Genomic DNA, 20007 nt, shown 5'->3' with positions numbered 1-20007 from the left:
TTCTTTTTTTTCATTTCTCTTTCTTTGAGTTCATTATTGGTGTATAAAAGGCCAGAGATTTCTGGGTGTTAATTTTGTATCCTGCTCCATTGCCAAATTCATTCATTAGGTCGACTAGTTTTCTTTCTTTTTTTTTTAAATATATTTTATTGATTTTTTACAGAGAGGAAGGGAGAGAGATAGAGAGTTAGAAACATCGATGAGAGAGGAACATCGACCAGCTGCCTCCTGCACATCTCCCACTGGGGATGTGCCTGCAACCCAGGTACATGCCCTTGACCGGAATCGAACCTGGGACCCTTCAGTCCGCAGGCCGACGCTCTATCCATGAGCCAAACCGGTTTCGGCATCGACTAGTTTTCTGATGGAGTTTTTGGGGTTTTCTATGTACAGTATCATGTCATCTGTGAACAAGGATAGTTTTCCTTCTTCTTTTCCAATTTGGATGCCTTTTATGTGTTCTTCTTGTCTGATCACTATGGCTAGCACTTCCAGTACTATATCGAACAGGAGTGGTGAGAGTGTCTTGTTCCCGTTTTCAGGGGAAATGAGTTTAGTTTTTGCCCATTGAGTTTGATGTTGGCTGTAGGTTTGTCATATAAGGCTTTTATTATGTTAAGGTATGATTCCTCTATTCCCACTTTGCTGAGAGTTTTTATCAAGAAAGGATGTTGAATTTTGTCAAATGCTTTTTCTTCATCAATTGATATGATTTTGTGATTTTTGTCTCTCAATTTTTTATGTGATGTATCACATTTACTTTTTTATTTATTTTTAATTTCTTTATTGGTTAAGGTATTACAAATGTGTCCTCATCCATGTATCACATTTATTGATTTGCGAATATTGTACCATCCTTGCATCTCTGGGATAAAGCCCACTTGATCATGGTGTATGATCTTTCTAATGTAATGCTGAATTCAATTTGCTAGAATTTTGTTGAGGATTTTAGCATCTATTTCCATCAAGGATATTGGCCTGTAGTTCTCTTTTTTTGTGGTGTCTTTATCTGGTTTTGGAATTAGGGTAATGCTGGCTTCCTAGGAAGAGCTTGGAAGTGTGCCTTCCTCTTGAATTTTTTGGGATAGTCTGAGGATGATAGGTTTTAGTTCTTCTTTGAGTGCTTGGTAGAACTCCCCTATAAAGCCTTCCGGTCCTAGGCTTTTGTTTGCTGGAATATTTTTGATTACTGCTTCAATTTCTTTGGTAGTTATCGGCCTATTCAGGTTTTTTGATTCTTCTTGATTGAGTTTTGAGAGCTTGCATTTTTCTAAGAATATGTCCATTTCTTCTAGGTTGTCCATTTTGTTGGAATAGCGTTGCTCAAAGTATTTGTTCATAATCCTTTGTATTTCTGTGGGATCGGTTGTTACTTCACCCCTTTCATTTCTGATTTTGTTTATTTTGGTCCTCTCTCTTTGCTTCTTGGTGAGCCTGGCTAGAGGTTCATCAATCTTTTTTATCTTTTCAAAGAAGCAGCTCTTGGTTTTATTGATCTTTTGTATTTTTTTTATCTCTATGTCATTTATTTAAGCCCTGATCTTTATTATTTCCTTCCTTTTGCTTACTCTGGGCTTTTCTTGTTGCTCTCTTTCTAACTCTTTGAGTTGTATAGTTAGAAAATTTACTACCATTTTTTCTTGTTTTTTTTGAGGTAGGCCTGCAGAGCTATGAACTACACTCTCAAGACTGCTTTCACTGTGTTCCATAGCTTTTTGAAAGTTGTGTTTTCATTGTCATTTGTTGCCATGATGCTTTTTATTTCTTCTTTGATCTCTTTGGTAACCCAATCATTGTTTAATAGCATGCTATTTAGTGTCCAGGTGTTTGATTTTTTTCATTGTTTTTATTATAGTTGATTTCTAATTTTATGTCATTGTGATCTGAGAAGATGCTTGATATGATTTCTATCTTCTTGAATTTGAAGAGACTTAGCCCATGTCCCAATATAAAGTCTATCTTTTAAAATGACCCATGTGCACTTGAGAAGAATGTATATTGTGTAGCTTTGGGGTGAAATGTTCTGAAAATGTCAATTGGTTCCATCTGATCTAGTGAGTAATTTAGGATTGATGTTTCTTTGCTGATTTTTTGTTTATAGGATTTATCCAGTGCTGTTAGTGGTGTAATAAAGTCCCTTACTATGACTGCATTGCTGTCAGTCTCTCCCTTCATATCCTCCAGAAGTTTTTTTTATGTGTTTGGGTACTCCTGTATTGGGTGCATATATGTTTACCAGAGTAATATCTTCTTGTTGAATTGCTCCCTTTAGTATTATGAAGTGGCCTTCCTTACCTCTTGTTATGGCCTTCACTTTGAGGCCTAATTTGTCAGCTATAAGTATTGCTACCCCAGCTTTTTTTCCATTTCCAATCTCCTGAAAAACCTTGTTCCATCCCTTCTCCATCAGTCTCTGTGAGTCCTTTGTTCTGAGGTGGGTCTCCTGTAGGCAGCAGATATACTGGTATGGGTCATGTTTTCTTATCCATTCAACTACGGTATGTGTTTTTGATTGGGGAATTTAAACCATTTACATTTAAGGTTATTATTGATAGGTACTTGTTTGTTGCCCTTTTTATTCTTTACTAGAGGCCCGGTGCACGGAATTTGTGCACTGGGGTGTGGGGGTCTCTCAGCACAGCTTGTCCCCTATCACAGTCAGGAAGCCTTCAGGAGATGTCCTATTGAAGGCCTACAGGGAGCGAGCCTAAGCCGCAGTCAGGTGCTGTGTGTGTGTGTGTGTGTGTGTGTGTGTGTGTGTATCTGCTGAAGACCTGCCCCCAGCCATGCTAAGGAAGCTCGGAGCAGGCGCCCCCTGTGTGTGTGTGTGTGTGTGTGTGTGTGTGTTCCAGGAGGTCACTAGTTTGAATCCTTTCTTAATATTTGCAAGGAATTGTGAGGTTCATGTGAGAAATCAGTAACTTTAATGGGCTGTTGAAGTTTAGCTCTCAGACCCTGAATCTTCATTAGAAACAGTTGTAGAACTGTTATGAATTTTACATCTATGACCCTCCTCCTTGAGATTCAGATATAGATCTGGATGGATTCTATACATTATGTATTTTTTAAGTCAGCCTCACAGCCCTGGCTAGTGTGCTCAGTGATTAGAGCATTGAACTGTGTACCCAGGGGGCTTCGGTTCAATTTCCAGTCAAGAGCATGCACCTGGGTTGCAGATTCGATCCCTGGCCTGGTTGGGACACGTGCAGGAGTTAACAATCAATGTATCTCTCTCACATGGATATTTCTCTCTCTGTCTTTCTCTCTTGCTCTTGCTCTCACTCGCACTCTTGCTCTTCCTCTCCCTCCATCCCTTTTATTCTCTCTAAAAATCAATGGGAAAAATAGCCTCAGGTGAGGATTAACAAACAAACAAAGAAAGCCTCACAAATGACTCTGATTCCCAGCCAGTATTACAAGGTATTGAAATATAGAAGAATTAACATTTTAAAAGAGAACAAGATTGTATGATTTGTCAACATCTGACATGTGGTAAGTATTGGCAAAGATGTTGAGCTACTGGAGCTCCCATACCTGCTAGTGGGAGTGTAGGACAGTAAAATCATTTTGTAAAACTTTGGCAATATCTTATTCAGTCTAATTTAATAGCATATTTTATGACTCAGCAATTCCATTCCTAGGTTTATACTCCATAGAAATGCTTAACATGTTCATCTGAATGTTCTTAGCTGCACTATTTAAATAACCCAAACTACAAACAAGCCAAATGTCCCCTAATAGTCAAAGAAAGTAAATTTAATGCTGTTTTATCAAACTGCAACTACATGCAATATGGATGAATCTCAGAGAAGAAAATGTGGAGCAAAAGAAACCGGATTCAAATGATGGCATATGTATGATTTCATTCACATAAAGTTCAAAAACAGGCAAAACTTATCTGTACTGTTTGAATCAGGAGAGTGGTTAGTTTGGAGAGGAGTAATGGCTGTAAAGGCACACAAGGTGATGGCATTGGGGTACAGTAACGGTTTGTTTCTTAATCTGCTGCTGTATGTTCAGTTTGTGCAAAATTGACATGTGCACATATGATTTGTGCATTTTTCTATCGGTATAGTACATGTTGACGAAAAGTTCAAATAAGACTGTAAAGCCAGCAATACAAGGAAGTTCCTCCAAATAACAAAGTTGTTTAGTGATAGAATAATAGCTGTCCTAACATTAACTGTAAAAGAGGAACTTTTTAAAATCCTCACCTGAAGATATGTTTTTATTAACTTTAGAGAGAGAGGAGGGGAGAGGGAGAGAGAGAAACATTGATGTGAGAGAGAAACATCACTCCAGTATGCACCCTGATTTTGGGATCAAGCCCTCAACCTGGGTATGTGCCCTGACCAGGAATCCAACCTGCGACGCTTCAGTGTCTGGGACATTCCAACCAACTGAACCACCATGCTGGTCCTGTAAATAAGGAATTGGATCTGTAGTCATGTGCTGGAGCCCACTTTTACTCACTCACTAGATCAATTATGTGTAGCTCTCCAGTGTAGTGACATCTGGTAGCTTGAGATGGACCATGTTGGGAATAGTTGCACCATGGAAATTGTTGTTTTCCCAGAGAACAGCTTACCCTATATAGTCTGAATTTAGATCTCTTTGCTCACAAGATATTTGACTTGCTTTATAGCCAGTGTATTTATTAAATAATTAATATAAATGTTGAAAGTAGCTACAATGAGCATGCTTTTTAGAGTTATCCTATTAAATTTTAAGACTGCAAAAAAATCCTTTTTTTAAATTTTCCTTCCGTAAATGTGAGGAGGCTTATTTGCATTCACATATCAATTCAGGAAAATAAAATGTCATCAAGAACTTTCTGTATCACTTCAAATTTGATTTCAATGTCACAAATTAGCAGTACAAGAACATTACTGCATCTTAAAATCTAACTGTAGTTATTAGTCATTGTAATCACCAGAGACTGAAGCTAATCTTGCTTTTTTCCTTTTACTGCTCGAGAAAGCTAATGGAATTATCACCTACATTTCTGAGACATTCAACTCTGCTGTCTTCTGTCAGCCAGATGCATACAGACATAATAGATATTTTCTTTACTGATTGTTGTCAATGACATTGTTGTAACAAAAGCTACCTAAAGAGATGGTTTAACATTTTTCTGTTTTACATCCGTTTAATTCTTTATATCTCTATATTGCCTCCTTTTCAATTGCTGTTTCCGTTAGCATCACAGTCTTATATTTATTCTCTCTTGTATCAATTTAGCTTCTCAAATATTAAAATCTTTTAAACATTGTGATGAATGGGTTAAGCTATTTTAATAGTTTCCTTTTAAGTACAAGACAATAGGCCCAAAATGGAGTTACTGATACTAAGGCCCCACATCACCAAACCAAGACTTACGTGCAGTCTTGGCTCTCTCAGAAATGGAATCTTAAACCAGTCCATCAGGAATTGCCTGACCAGAAGCATTAGTTAGGTAATCTGCCTGATAAATGCCTGCCATTCCACGAGAAACTGACTTGTTTCTGCTCCCTTCAGATGTAAGTCTTTCATCTTGTACAGTTGCATGGAACCCTTTGTATTTGCTGTAAATTAGATACTGCCTGATTCAAATCAATTCTTGCTCAAACAAACTCTTAAAATTTTTATCCTCAGTTATCTTTTAACATTTCCCAAAGGAAATTTGGAGATCTTTTTTATGCATGTGAACATTTTTATTTTATTGTCTCAACCATATTTTTGTTTTGTGACAAAAGTAATGGCTTATTATTAGGTATGTTTAGTTTCTTTAGAACTGTTTAGTTTCTAAGCACTCCCACTACCATCATATACTGAAAACAATTCTAGTGACTAACATTCAAATGTACCAATACAGATGATTACTTGTTATTGAGCACCCAAAGGAGAGAAACAGGGAAGTGAAATAAAATATAAAAGGGAGGAGAACATATATAGAGAAAAAGTATGTTTTGCTTGCTGTAATGTTAAAACTGATTATTGGGTTCAGCTGTTGTTACTTAAATATTTTAGCGGTCATTGATGACCATTATCTGAATCCACTATTTTATCAGGGATTACAAAATGGAGATATTCTATGATTCTTCAGGTTTTTTAGAATTGCAATTCTTCTTCTTTTTTTAAAAAATATATTTTATAGATTTTTTACAGAGAGGAAGGGAGAGAGATAGAAAGTCAGAAACATTGATGAGAGAGAAACATCGATCAGCTGCCTCCTGCACATCTCCCACTGGGGATGTGCCCGCAACCAAAGTACATGCCCTTGACCGGAATCGAACCCGGGACCCTTCAGTCCGCAGGCCAATGCTCTATCCACCGAGCCAAACCGGTTTCGGCGAGAATTGCAATTCTTCTATAAAAAAACCTTTATTATTTTTTTAGTTACCCCAAAGAACAGTTTGTACAAGAAAAGTGAGGTAAATGCTTGATTTCCTTTATTTCCATCTGTTGCCACTGACTTTTTAATTTTAGTTAATTTAATTTTATCTTTAGAAGTTCTGTATTTTAAAATCGTCTAGAATTTTATTCGTATTTTCAAACCTGTTTTATTCCTTGAAATATGCTATAGTTTTTTTTTTTAATGTTCTGAGTTTGATAAGCCCATTATATGAAGAAATTGGAGCTGAGCTGACTCATCTGTTGTTTCTGCTAGCTCTCAGTCAGAGTGCTCTATTTCCTTTACAACTGTGAGCTATTTGTTTTCGTTGGTACCTTACCTTTGGGAATTCTTTGGGGGTTTATGAAGGTAGGTTCTTTCATAGAGGAGTTTCATTTGTTTCTGTCAGATGCTTATAGGCATTACCAACCTGAGAGCTCTTCAAAAAAAAATCAAATATTGAAACATTTTAAATCATCCATTTAGTGTGGATTTGGACCTCAAATTGTGGTTTGTGATTATACATAATCAAGGAAGAATTTTCTTCCCCTTTTACTTAGCCCCAAGTTTTAAGATAGGCAATATTTTGGGGGCAGTGAGTAGGAAAGTTTATAACTAATTCATTCTATGTTGAGACCTTGGCGTCTCAGATTTATGGACAATTCTTGGTCCCTGGCCATGAAGATCATGCAAGCCGAAGCTCAAGTTCATTGGGTCTAGTAAATACCTTCACAGCAAAAAGGTCAATTTCAACATTCTGCTTACCTCTCTGAGTTCCAATGTTTATTTTTTTTTTTAACCTGTGTATCCCTCATCTTTTAACAGGTCATGAATGCATTTGAAAATATTTAAATATATATTTTATCCATCATTTTTACTTGTTTTGATCAAGGAACTCAGTTCTCAAACTTAGCTCATTTTATAAAAAATACAAACTCAATTATATGCTCTTTTCTTTAATTGTGCTTCATTCTTTAATACTCAAGTATATATTAACTTATAGATCTTTCTAATTATTTTGTTTGTCAGTTGTGTATATTTCAGTCCTGTTGAGCACACTGAATTTATTCTGTTTCATTTTATTTCACTTAGTAACTATTCAGTAAAATTCTCACTGATCTATATAAAATAAGAGCTTTTCATTAAGATTATATCAGAGTACTTTTGGGGGAGACGTTTTTAATTTGGAGAGATTTGGCTAATATTTGGGAATTTTTAGTTAAAGATCTGTGTGTTATATATGCATAAATGGGAATTTTACCTTTTCTCTGTACTTTGTTAAGTAAGCATAAAATGAACTGAAATATTTTCTTTTGCTTTTGAGATGTGAATTTGGTCAGGAGGGACAGATTGTTCTTCTATAGGTTCTTTAGCAGATAGGAAGCAGATGTGGCATTGGGAGGAGACTACTAGGGAAGGAACAAATGTATGAGTAATCTGGAAAAAGATTAAAGTCAAATTATGAGTTAAATGTCAGCCTTTGGACCAAAGCTTTTCCATTCTTGGTACTCTGAAGAGACAAGCAACTGAGCATTGAGAGAGAGAGAGAGAGAGAGAAAGAGAGAGAGAGAGAGAGGAGAGAGAGAGAGAGGAGAGAAGAGAGAGAGAGAGGAGAGATTCTTAAAGTAGTACTCCTCCAGTATAATTACTGCTCTATTTCCAGGTTTTTTATTTATGTTTTTATTTTTAAATAATTTGATTTTATTTGGTTAGGTAGACTATAACCTTTTATTTGCCTGTATTTGCACTTTTAAAGTATTGTTTTGTTTGATTGGAGAATGTCTTTAAAATCATGCATTTTGTCAGTGTGTTTCTAGTAACGTCTGGCATGTTTATTGGTCAAATGCCTTGCAGATGGAAATGATCTTTTATGAGGAATCTTGTGGATCAAATACAGTTTTATTTTTACTTTAATAACACTATTCAAAGCAATATTAGGAGCTGATCTGGGAAGAGTTGCCAGGATAGTGCCTGCTGAGAATTGCAGTGGTTTTTCCATTCCTGTGCCTCTTTTTGGCTGTGCTTGAATTATAGATATATGCCAGATGGGCATTAACATGTCTTCTAGACCTTTCTTAATGGACACATTATCTACACTTTTTAAATGCATCTCCCTGATTAGGGACAAATATCAGGTCATAATGATTCTTGAATAGCATGGTATCTTTTTAATCAATAATTAAAAGAATAGTATAAGGAAACTCATTTAATAATTTTTTAAATCAAGGATAAGCCCTTTGGAATCACTTCAATTCATCATATTCTTTTATTCATTCCCCAAACTTTATTGAACAAGTTATTAAATGCTAGGTACTGAGTTAGGGCAATTGTCATAGCACATTTCTAGCCTTCTGTTTAATTCTGTTCAGATATGCTGAGCCACTGAAAAAAATGCTCTTCAACATAGACCATCTACTGGCTTTGTTGCCTTGGCTGCTTACATTAGTTACTATCTTAAGGTTGAAATTTCCTCCTGTGGTGGTTGGGGGAAAACATAAAGGCTTTTTGAAGCATATTCTAATGGCCACTATTGTAAAATAGTCTTCCAGATAAAGGAGACCTGATAGATGAAGAGGTGATCTGTCAAGTATGTATTTTTATACTTTAAATTTCTTTGTAAATTCATTTACTTAGGTATAATTACATGTCATAAGATGCACCCATTTTAAGTACAAAGTTCAATGAATTTTGACTAAGTATTCACCATGTAGCCACCACCCAGTATCCTAAGAGAGAAACCTAGGTGTTATTCTAGATTCCTTTCTTCCTTATATCCAAATGGCTTCTAATTTCTGTCCATGCCACACTCTAAAATTCCATAAAACCTACCCCTTCCTCTTTACTTTCATGACTACTACCTTAGTTCTCGATATGTTACTGCAATCTACTTTATAGCTGGTTTTTGAGTCATTTCTTTTTGTTCTTTATATTCTCCACTAGTGGCCCAGTGCATGAAATTCGTGCACATTAAAAGGGGATTAATTAGAGGAAATATTTTAATATTGCTCTTTGCCCTTTCTCTGTAATAGAAGTGTCAGAGATGAAAGAAAATTAGTTAAATGTATATGAAAATCTCCCTCCTGTCAGAGTCTGGGGTGTGCCACGGGACCCAGAGTCAAGTCCCCACCTACCCACATGTGCCTCAAAATTGCACGAGACCAAGACCCAGCTGGCGTCCCCTCATTGGGCTAGATCCAGACCTGGCCGGTCCCACCCTTGTCAAGCCACGCCAGGTGGGGAGGGTGCAGCCTCAGGTCCCCTAGCCTGGCACCAGGGCAGGGGGGCGCGGCCTGGGGTCCTCCAGCCCGGACTGGGGCAGGGGGCACGGCCTGATGTCCCCTGTTTAGCCCCGCTGGGCAGGGGGAGCGGTCTGCTGTCCCCCAGGCTGGCGCCAGGGTGGGGGGCGCGGCCTGAGGTCCCCCAGCCCGGCCGGGGCAGGGGGCATGGTCTGAGGTCCCCTGTCAAGCCCTGCTGGGCAGGGGGAGCGGCCTGCTGTCCCCCACCCTGGAGCCGGGGTGGGGGGCATGGCCTGAGATTTCCTGGCCTGGCGTTGGGGTTGGGGGTACAGCCTGAGGTCCCCCGGCCCAGCACCAGAGCAGGGGGTGCACCTTGAAGTTCACCGTCAAGTCCCTCTGGGTGGGGGGTACGGCCTCAGGTCCCCTGGTCTGATGCCGGGGTGGGGGCACAGCCTCAGGTCCCCTGGCCCAGTGCCAAGGCAGGGGGCATGGCCTGAGGTCCCCCGGCCTGGCACCACGGCAGGGGGCACAGCCTGAGTTCCTCCAGACTGGTGCTGGGGCGGGGGGAGCAGCCTGAGGTCCCCTGGCACAGCACCAGGGTAGGGGGTGCACCTTGATGTCCCCTGTCAAGCCCTGCTGTGCAGGGGGTGCAGCATTGGGTCCCCCGGCCTGGCACCAGGGTGGGGGGCATGGCCTCAGGTCCTCTGGCCCGGTACCAGGGTGGGGGACGTGGCCTGAGGTTCCCTGGGCCAGCACCAGGGCAGGGGCACACCTTGAGGTCCCCTGTTAAGCCCCTCCAGAGTGGTGGCACGGCCTCAGGTCCCCTGGCCTGGTGCCGGGGCAGGGAGCATGGCCTGAGGTCCCCCATCAAGCCCCGCTGAGCAGGGGGCGCAGCCTGAGGTCCACTGGCCTGGCACCAGGGCAGGGGGCACGGCCTGAGGTCCCCCGTCAAACCCTGCCGGGTGGGAGGCACAGCCTGAGGTCCCCCGTCAAACCCTGCCGGATGGGAGGCACAGCCTGAGGTCCGCTGTCAAGCCACACGGGGGAGACAGGGGAGGGGCGGGCGGCGCCGCCTCAGGTCCCTGCTGATTGCTCCTTAAGGCTTGTTATGGGAACTCGGCCTCAGCTGTGGGTGCAGCCATCCTTGTGGTGGAGGGACGGTTAATTTGCATGTTTCTCTCTTATTATATAGCAGTGGTTCTCAACCTTCCTAAGGCCGCAACCCTTTAATACAGTTCTTCATGTTGTGGTGACCCCCAACCATAAAATTATTTTCCTTGCTACTTCATAACTGTAATTTTGCTATTGTTATGAACCATAATGTAAATATATATGTGTTTTCCGATGGTCTTAGGCGACCCCTGTGAAAGGGTCGTTCGACCCCCAAAGGGGTCACGACCATCATGTTGAGAACCACTGTTATATAGGATGTTACTAAGTTCTGATTATTCTAATCACATTAATTCCCACTTACTTAAAATTATTGATGACTCTTCACAGTTCCCATTACGAATCATCAATTTCTGAGCAAGGGATTTATTGGTTCACAGTGGCAACTGACTTGATGATGACAATGATTATATATCATTTAGCAGATAGGAAGTGTACCCAGAGAAGCAGATTTGAGGAGGGAAGATGATAAGTTACTTCATTTAACAATGTGTAAGAAATAAACATTTGCCTTGTGTTTTAGTTTTTAATTTATCAGAATCGTTTTTATTTGGTTTAAGCTGTATGTTAACAACTATGAAAGCAGGAGAGAAGCATCTTTTAAACAACCATCTCAAACACTAGAAATTGCTTTGAGATTTTTTTATATTGATGGAAAAAAATAATTTTGTTAATGCTAGGTGAGAAAAAAATACCATGTTCAAGTTTATTTACATTTGAAGTGATTAAGTTTAAATTCTTTTTAAAAATTGTTTGAAGTATTATATATGTCTCCTTTTTCCCTGCTTCACCTCCCCTGGCCACTGCCACCACCAAGGGCAAACCCCCATAGCCCCAGTGTCTGTGTCCATTGATTATGCTAATATGCATGCATACAAGTCCTTTGGTTGATCTCTAAACTCCCCCTCCCTGGCCGTTTGTCTCTGGATCTATTTTTGTTCATCAGTTTAGGTTGTTCATTATATCCCACATATGAGTGAGATCATGTGGTATTTCTCTTTTTCCAACTGGGTTATTTCTCCTAGCATAATGCTCTCCAGTTCCATCCATGCTGTTGCAAATGGTAAAAGTTCCTTCTTTTTTATAGCGGCGTAGTATTCCATTGTGTAGATGTACCACAGTTTTTTAATCCACTCATCTGCTGATGGGCACTTAGACTGTTTCCAAATCTTAGCTATGGTGAATTGTGCTGCTGTGAACATAGAAGTGCATATATCCTTTCTGATTGGTGTTTCTAGTTTCTTGGGATATATTCCTAGAAGTGTGATCACTGGGTCAAATGGGAGTTCCATTTTTAACTTTTTGAGGAAACTCCATACTGTTCTCCACAGTGGCTGCACCAGTCTGCATTCCCACCAGCAGTGCACAAGGGTTACTTTCCTCCACATCCTGGCCAGCACTTGTCATTTGTTGATTTGTTGATGATAGCCATTCTGACAGGTGTGAGATGGTACATCATTGTCATTTTGATTTGCATCTCTCAGATGAATAGTGACTTTGAGCATGTTTTCATGTCTCTCAGCCTTCTGTATGTCCTCTTTCAAAAAGTGTCTATTTAGGTCTTTTGCCCATTTTTTTAATTGGATTGTTTATCTTCCTTTTGTTAAGTTGTATGAATTCCCTGTAAATGTTAGAGATTAAACCCTTATCGGTGAAAACATTGGCAAATATATTCTCCCATGCAGTGAGCTTTCTTGTTGTCTTGTTGAAGTTTTCTTTTGCTGTGCAGAAGCTTTTTATTTTGATGTAGTCCCATTTATTTTCTCCTTAGTCTCCATGGCCCTAGGAGCTGTATCCGTAAAGATATTGCTACAACATATGTCTGATATTTTGCTGCTTATGGAGTTTTCTAAGATTTTTATGGTTTCCTGTCTTACATTTAAGTCCTTTAGCCATTTGGAGTTTGTTTTTGTGTATGGTGTAAGTTGGGATCTAGTCTCACTTTTTACATGTATCTGACCAAATTTCCCAGCAACATTTATTGAAGAGACTATCTTGACTCCATTGTATGCAGTTTCCTCCTTTGTCAAATATTAATTGAGAATGATAGCTTGGGTGGATTTCTAGGTTCTCTGTTCTGTTCCATTGGTCTATTTGTCTGTTCTTGTGCCAGTTCCAGGCAGTTTTGAGAACTGTGGCTTTGTAATGTAGCTTGATATCTGGTATTCTGATCCCTCCAACTTTGTTCTTCTTTCTCAGGATTGCTGTGGCTATTTGGGGTCTTTTTTTATTCCAGATGAATTTTTGCAGAGTTTGTTCTAGATCTTTGAAATATGCTGTTGGTATTTGATGGGGATTTCATTGACTCTGTAGATCGCTTTGGGTAGTATTGACATTTTAATGATGTTGATTCTACCAATCCATGAATATGGTATGTTCTTCCATCTGTTATGTCTTCCTCTATCTCTTTTTTCAACGTTCTGTAGTTTTCCGAGTACAGGTCTTTTACCGCCTTAGTTAAGTTTATTTCTAGGTATCTTAATTTTTTTGGTGCAATGGTAAATGGGATTTTTTTTTTATTTTTATTTTTTGTTTCTCTTTCTTTGAGTTCATTATTGGTGTATAAAAGGCCAGAGATTTCTGGGTGTTAATTTTGTATCCTGCTCCATTGCCAAATTCATTCATTAGGTCTACTAGTTTTCTGATGGAGTTTTTGGGGTTTTCTATGTACAGTATCATGTCATCTGTGAACAAGGACAGTTGTCCTTCTTCTTTTCCAATTTGGATGCCTTTTATGTGTTCTTCTTCTCTGATCGCTATGCCTAGTACTTCCCATACAATATTGAACAGGAATGGTTAAAGTGGGCATCCCTATCTTGTTCCTGTTCTTAGGGGAAATGGATTTAATTTTTGCCCATTGAGTATGATGTTGGCTGTAGGTTTGTTATATAAGGCTTTTATTATGTTAAGGTATGATCCCTCTATTCCCACTTTGCTGGGAGTTTTTATCAAGAAAGGATGTTGGATTTTGTCAAATGCTTTTTCTTTATCAATTGATATGATTTTGTGATTTTTGTCTCTCAATTTGTTTATGTGATGTATCATTTATTGATTTGCGGATATTGTACCATCCTTGCATCCCTGGGATAAATCCCACTTGATCATGGTGTATGATCTTTCTAATGTAATACTGAATTCGATTTGCTAGAATTTTGTTGAGGATTTTAGCATCTATGTCCATCAAGGATATTGGCCTGTAGTTCTCTTTTTTTGTGGTGTCTTTATCTGGTTTTGGAATTAGGGTAATGCTGGCTTCATTGAAAGAGCTTGGAAGTGTGCCTTCCTCTTGAATTTTTTGGAATAGTCTGAGGATGATAGGTTTTAGTTCTTCTTTGAATGCTTGGTAGAACTCCCCTATAAAGCCTTCTGGTCCTAGGCTTTTGTTTGCTGGAATATTTTTGATTACTGCTTCAATTTCTTTGGTAGTTATCGGCCTATTCAGGTTTTTTGATTCTTCTTGATTGAGTTTTGAGAGCTTGCATTTTTCTAAGAATATGTCCATTTCTTCTAGGTTGTCCATTTTGTTGGAATAGCGTTGCTCAAAGTATTTGTTCATAATCCTTTGTATTTCTGTGGGGTTTTTTGTTACTTTGCCTCTTTCATTCTGGTTTTGTTTATTTGGGTTCTCTCTCTTTGCTTCTTGGTGAGCCTGGCTAGAGGTTCATCAATCTTTTTTATCCTTTCAAAGAACCAGCTCTTGGTTTTGTTGATCTTTTGTATTGTTCTTTTGGTCTCTATGTCATTTATTTATGCTCTGATCTTTATTATTTGCTTTCTTCTGCTTACACTGGGCTTTTCTTGTTGCTCTCTTTCTAACTCTTTGAGTTGTAGGGTTAGAAAATTTATTACCATTTTTTCTTGTTTTTTTTGAGGTAGGCCTATAGAACTATGAACTTCCCTCTCAAGACTACTTTCCTGTGTCCCATAGATTTTGGATTGTTCTGTTTGCATTGTTGTTTGTTACCAGGATGTTTTTTGTTTCTTATTTAATCTTATTGCTAACCCAATCATTGTTTAATAGCATGCTATTTAGCCTCTAAGTTTTTGATTTTTTTCATTGGTTTTATTGTAGTTGATTTCTAATTTTATGCCATTTTGATCTGAGAAGATGCTTGGTATGACTTCTGTCTTCTTGAAATTGAAGAGACTTTGCCATGTCCCAATATGTGGTCTGTTTTTGAAAATGACCCTTGTGCACTTGAGAAGAAAGTATATTCTGTGGCTTTGGGGTGAAATGTTCTTAAGATGTCAATTAATTCCATCTTATCTAGTGATTCATTTAGGATTGCTGTTTCTTTGCTGATTTTTTCTCTAGAGGTTTTATCCAGTGGTGTTAGTGGGGTATTAAAGACCTCTACTATGACTGTATTGCTGTCAATCTCTCCCTTGATACCGTCCAGAAGTTTTGTGTGTGTGTGTGTGTGTGTGTGTGTGTGTGTGTGTTTGGGTGCTCCTGTATTGGGTGCATATATGTTTACCAGAGTTATATCTTCTTGTTGAATTGCTCCCTTTAGTATTATGAAGTGGCCTTCCTTATCTCTTGTTATGGCCTTCACTTTGAGGTCTAATTTGTCAGCTATAAGTATTGCTCCCCCAGCTTTTTTTTTTTCCAAGTTTAAATTCTTGAACTCTCAGTTTTGCCTACTAGGCTTTCAGAAATATCTATCTATCTATATAAAGCTAATATGCTAAGTGTCCCTCCGTCCATCTGACTGGTCGCTATTATGCGCACTGACCACTAGGTGGCAGATGCTCAATGCAGGAGCTTTTGGGACTTGGCAGTGGCAGTTTTCAGGTGATGCACCCTGAAACCAGAGAGGAGGGAGCCTGATTCGTCGCGGGGCTGTGCAATTCCACCTCCAACCATGGGTTATGTTGTTGCTGGGCACTGTTGATCTTGAATCTGGCTTACTGCACACTTGCGTTTGTGTTCCAAACCCTATATAACAGCAACTTCGCAGAGTGCCTTTCACACTCTCGGACCCCTCATGGGATGTCAGAGAGCCGGTTTCAGCGCAATCCCTGCAGACAAGGCTGAGGGACCCCACCTGCTGTAGGGACCTCACTCACTCCACAGATGCCCTTTGAACCACGGCTCCAGGTGTGGCCATCTGGAGAGGGACTGCAGGAGGTTGGTTTCAGGGTGTGTCTGTCCCAACTTTCCCAGTCCCACCCCGCTGGCCACCTTCTAATTAATTTTCTTTCAGTGTACACGAATCTATGTGCCGCGTCACTATTCTTCCCATAATTATCTAAACATGCCTCAAAAACCATGATGTGCATATAAATAATCAAATTTACCTTTCAGATTGATAAAGATAAGCTCTGAGGTAAAATAATGGATAACAGAGTCTTTACCTTGAATGAGAGGAAAAGATACTAGAAATATGTAAATGTAACAATGAAAACACTTTATTTTTGTAAAAGACCTTGCCTCAACTTTAGTTGTGAACAAATAGGTTTTTTACTGTACCATAAATATTTTATATCCCCTACCTTTTCTTAACACAGGAAGAAAGTATAGTAAATATAGTGGGCAGAAAAAGAAAGTACTTAAATGAGTTTTACCAACCTCATTTATTTAGGTATTATTTAGAAAAGGGATTATTCTTTTCTTTAAAAATGAATGTCCCAATCAAAATTCCAGTAAGTTATTTTGTAGATATCAACAAGGATGCTAAAGTTTATATGGAAAACCTAAGACCTAGATTAGCAACACAGGAGTAAAGTTGGAGGACTCACATTAACCTATTTCAAGACTTAAAGTACAGTAATCAGGACAGTGTGGTATTGGTAAAAGAATAGACTCATATATCAATGGAACAGAGTAGAGGGCCCAGAAGCAGACTCACAAAAATATAGTCAAATGATCTTCGACAAAGGATTAAAGGCAATTCAATAGAGAAAAAACAGTCTTTTCAATAATTGGTACTGGAACAATTGAATATTCATATAAAAAAGTGAATCTAGACATAGACGTTATACCTTTCACAAAATTAACTGAAAATTGATTATAGACCTAAATATAAAATATAAGACTAGAAAACTTCTAGGAGAAAACTTAGGAGAAAATCTAGGAAACCTTGGGTTTGCAAATGTATTTTTAGATACAACACCAAAGTGTGATCCAAGAAAGGTAAAGTTGGTAAGTTGGACATCATTAAAATTAAAAAATTCTGCCCTGTGAAAGACACTATTAAAAGATTGAAAAGACAAGTCACAGACTGGGAGAAACATTTGCAAAACATATATCTGATGAGATGTATTCACTATATATATTTAAAAAACAAATTTCAACAATAAGAAAACAAAAAACATTTGAAAAATGGGCACAAGATTGAAAACACAAGAAAAGTTTTGCAGATGGCAAATATGCAGATATTTGTTTTTAATACCATTCCCAATATAAGGAACATGGATCCTTAGAGAAGGCTGATTCTGGGACTGGGGTAGGAAATCTATACTAATAAAAGGGTAATATGCTAATTAGACTGAATAGCCTGGGCATCTTCCGAACATCATTCCAGATGTCCTTCCTGACAAAGCCAGGGGCATGGCTGGCCTGCAAACTGCCCGTGGCCCCTTGCCCAGGTCGGCCCCGCCCCCCAGTGGGGAACCCCACCCCAATGGGGGTGTGGATGGCCTGCAAACCACCTGAGGCCCCTCACCCAGGCTGGCCCCACCCCCCACCTGGGACCCCCACCTCGATTGGGGGCGTGGCTGGCCTGCAAACTGCCCGCAGCCCTTCGCCCAGGCTGCCGCCCCCCCAGCAGGTACCCCCACCCAATCAGGGTCAAGGCAGGCCTGAAAACCACTGGCAGCCCCTCACTCAGGCTGGCCATGCCCCCCAGTGGGGACCCCCACCCCAATCGGAGGCGTGGCTGGCCCCCACCCATGCACTAGGCCTCTATCCTATATAATAAAAGGATAATATACAAATTGACCCTAATGGCAGAATGACCAGAACGACTGCTGGACCAGTCACTATGAGGCTAACTGACCACCTCTTGTTTATTTTCCCTGGCCAGCAGGCTCTGATCGCCTAATGGCCACCTGCGGTGGGGGCGGGGCCGGTGAGAGGGCGGGAACAGCAGACCACTGGGTCCCTTCCCCCAGCCTTCAGGCACCAACCACCCGATGGTGAACGGGGAACTGGGGATGGGTGGTGGCAGGGGTGGGGCCGGCTGCAGGCAACTGGGGAAAATGGCCCTGATTGCAGGTCAGGCCTAGGGACCATACCTGCACATGAATTTCATGCACTGGGCCTCTAGTATTTAATATGAGACTAGAGAATTTTATAGTGCCAGAAAGTAAGGAAACATACACACACACGCACACACACACATACACACACACACAAATCCACATTAATGGTGGGCATATGTCAAAGGGACATAGGAGCCAACTAAAAGAGGTTTCAGTGGCCAAAGCTGGAACAATTTGAACAATAAAACAAATAACATAGTATTAGATTGTAACCCAAAATCTATATATATAAAAAGCCAGGGGCCGTCACATCCGAAACAACCGAACGGACGACTGAACAGGCTGAGTGGTGCGACAAGGCTGGCAGGGGGGTTAGTGAGGGATGACCAAACGACTGAGCAGCAGGCTGCGTGGAGTGACCAGGCTGACTGACGGGGGGTGCCAGTTAGGGGTGACCAGGCCAATGGGGGGGGCAGTTGGGGGTGACCAGGCCGGCAGGGAGGGCAGTTAGAGGCAATCAGGTCAGCAGGCAGAGGCGGTTAGGGGTGATCAGGCTGGCAGGGGGGCTAGTTAGGGGTGATCAGGCAGGCAGGCTGATGAGCAGTTAGGAGTCAGCAGTTCTGGATTGTGAGAGGGATGTCTGACTGTCGGTTTTGGATCGGGGGGTCCCGGATTGGAGAGGGTGCAGGCTGGGCTGAAGGCACACCCCTCCCATGCATGAATTTTGTGCACCAGGTCTCTAGTATAAAATAAATATTCTTGAATCCAAACTGATATACATAAATAAATGGTAGAAAAAAGACAAACTTGCTAGAAAGAAGAATTTCAAATAGTTTATGTAGATAGTTGGCCCTCAAGGAGGGGAAACTGAACTTTCCATTCCTAACTATGGACTGCCAATAATGACTTTCTTCCAACGAATTCAGGGGAGAGAAGAGTAAATTCACATTGGAGAAACCTGAAAAACACTACCTCAGCCAGGTTATCAAGGTCAACTTTAACAGTGATGTCATGTTAGTTAATAGTTTGTACCTCAAGCCTTGTCTAATCACTAGAAAAACATCAGACAAATCCCAATAGAGGGGCATCCTACAAAATAACTGATAAGTATGCCGCAAAATGTCAAGATTGTAAAAAAACAAGGAAATTCTAAGAAATTGTCCCAACTAAAAGGAGCCTAAGTTGACATGACAACTAAATGTAATATGACATTCTGGATGGGATCCTGGAACAGAATAAGAATAGTAGGTAAAAGCTAAGGAAGTCTGGATAAAATATGGACTTGAGTTAGTAAGAATCTATATCATAAAAGGCCTGTAGTCATGATGCCGCAACGGCGTCACAACCAATGACTGGACTCACCAGGAGGTGCATTGATGGGTCCCACGGCGGCCGTGGCGGGCGGGACTTTTGGATCCCATGGTGGCCGTGGTGTGGGGGACTTCTGGGTCCTGCGGTGGCCTCGGCAGATGGGACTTCTGGAGCGTCACGGGGCACCGGCAGCATCCAAGGAGCATAGTGGGCCACTGGCAGCGTCTGTGGAGTGTGTGAGGCTTCTCGAGGCGGCAGACATGGCCCTGATGGCAGGTTAGGCCTAGGGGACCCTACACATGCACGATTTAATCTATATTAATACTAGAGGCCCAGTGCATGAAATTCGTGCACAGGTAGGGTTCCTAGTGGCTGCCGGCTGCCAGCCGGGGCCTCCCTTCCCCTGGCTGCCTGCCACCGCTGCCGACTGGGGCCTCCTTTCGCACCTGCCTTGGCCTGGTGCCACCCACTCACCTGCTCCACCATCCTGCCTCAGTCCCGCTCTCATTGGGGCCCATCACTGCCAGCAGCACCTCCACTGCTGCCCACTGCCAGCACCATGTTGCCAATGCCCACCATTTTCCATGCCGCCCCATGGTGGTCAGCATACATCTAATTCCTGGTAGGTTGAACTCCCTCCCGTGCTTGGGGAAAATTTGCATATTAGCCTTTTATTATATAGGATTAGTTCATTGATTATTTTAAAAGTAT

General features: G+C 40.7%; 1 protein-coding gene across 6 annotated transcripts in view; it reads left to right on the top strand.

Moving 5' to 3' along the window:
* Window positions 1-20007, top strand: part of LRRC49 (leucine rich repeat containing 49) — a 177976-nt gene that overhangs the window by 89684 nt on the left and 68285 nt on the right. The window lies entirely within an intron of this gene.

Source organism: Myotis yumanensis, unplaced genomic scaffold (assembly GCF_028538775.1).
Source record: "Myotis yumanensis isolate MYYU_CA2020_CCGP unplaced genomic scaffold, mMyoYum1.0.hap1 SCAF_1, whole genome shotgun sequence".
Taxonomy (NCBI): Eukaryota; Metazoa; Chordata; class Mammalia; order Chiroptera; family Vespertilionidae; genus Myotis; species Myotis yumanensis.
This window is presented reverse-complemented; position numbering and strand designations above follow the sequence as displayed.